Here is a 1,961-nt window from a genome sequence, read left to right as displayed (position 1 = left end):
TTTTTATGTATTTTTCGTATCGGAACGTAACGGTTAGATTATTATTTTATTTTAATGCGTAACAGGAAGTGACATTAAAGTGAAGGAAGAAACGGCTGGGGGAGGGAGAAGGGTGGGTGGGTGGGAGGGAGGGGACGAAGTGAACGAACAATATCAGATGCATCGTTGTAACACGATTGGTGTGTCCTGTTCCCTCTATTCCATATTGAACTTTTTCTTCCTCACTTTTACACGTTCGATTTAAAATTTATTTTCCATGTTTCTTTTTAAAACGAACGATACGTTTCAATCGTGTACGATTATTACAAGTTTTATTTAAATTTATTTCGAGTTGTATATATATATAAAAATAAGAAATAAGAGTTTAAAGTAGACGGTATATATAAAAAGATGCACGAATTAATAATCTGAATGCATTGTATTGAAATTTGTGCATTTATTTATATATACATATATGTATGTATATATTGTTTTAATGCATAAAACAATATTTATCATTTATTTTTCTCTCTCTATCTTTTTTCCATAGTAGTAATACATTTTATTGATATCGAAGAAAGTTATTATACGGTACTTAAGTACTTTCGTGTGAATCAGGAAGAGGAAGAAATTCATTTTCTTATTTTTTTTCTTAAGTAGTTACGGAACTAGAAAGAAAGACAGAGACAGAGATATATATATATATATATATGTGCGTGTACGTGTACTCGCGTGTGTTTTTGTGTAAGCAAACCCTTGAAATATAGTGCCTTTTATACCAAGTGTCGTACCGGACAGTTAAAGTGGAAAGAGACAGACAGGTAGACACAGACAGACAGACAGAGAGAGAAAGAAAGAATTAAAAAAAGAAAGTAAGAGAGAGAGAGAAGAAAGATTGTGTTAGTTCCCTTGGACTCTGGTTGTGTGCACTTGCATCTTGAGATAAAGTGTTGCACCCGACGTTATGCAAGTGCGTTAGTAGTGCACTCGAGTACCTACCGTCGTTTACGATAGAATTTGTAAACAAATTTTTAAACATTTTCTATATCTCTCGTATAGAATAGTAAAAGAGTATATAATCAAGAATATAAAAAGGAAGTTTGAAAGAAGAATATTTGAATGGTATAAAAAATAGATGTATTTAAAGTGCGTGGAAAATTGCATAGTTTTCATGCTAGAAACGTGTTTGTTTGTTTATCTTTACGAATCGTTACGTTTCTAACGCTTTCAACTAGAAATATACGCGGGAAGGGAAAGAGAGAGGAGAAGAGAGAGGAGAGTAGAGGGAGAAGGAGAGGGAGACATATTATTTGAAGAAATCAAGGAAATTCTCGTTGGGGAGACTATTCGATGGTGTGAGGTGTAATGTAAAACTTAAGTTCAAAAATAAGTGTTGTTATAGAGTATTTTCTCGGTTATCCGATTAATTCACGGTTGTTTGGATTTTTTTGTTGGATTTTATCATCTCTGGAAGAAACATCAATTATTCGGAAGATATTGGCGATGATCATTGAGAGAAGATATTTATTGTCTCTTTAAGGATTCCTCATATTTTTTTGGGTAAGTTTAATCGTATCACTTTTTTTTCATCGAATTGATGAAATGAAATTTTAATGATTAATCGAGATACATTTTTGGATGATACGTTAATTAAATATCTCGCAATAAAATGTTACACGTAAAATGTATTTTTAGAAGTAAGAGAAACATTCAAACACGATACGTACGATTTAACGTAACGTTCGTTTCAATATAAAACAAACAAAATAGTACTTTTTTATACACGTTACGTAGACAGATCGAATATATTTCTCAATTTTTTTGTACTTTTTTGTTACAAACAAAGTTGTCGACAAAATTTTTCAAACCGCAGTTAGAAGGGTTACTACTCGTAATTTAAATTTTTCACGTATTCTTCTCTCGCGATAATTAATTACCAAATAAAAAGAATGAAACGAAAAAAAAAATGAAAACGAAAATCA

This window comes from Polistes fuscatus, unplaced genomic scaffold, assembly GCF_010416935.1.
Source record: "Polistes fuscatus isolate 324 unplaced genomic scaffold, CU_Pfus_HIC Scaffold9, whole genome shotgun sequence".
Classification (NCBI taxonomy): domain Eukaryota; kingdom Metazoa; phylum Arthropoda; class Insecta; order Hymenoptera; family Vespidae; genus Polistes; species Polistes fuscatus.
Note: the sequence above shows the minus strand (reverse complement) of the source record.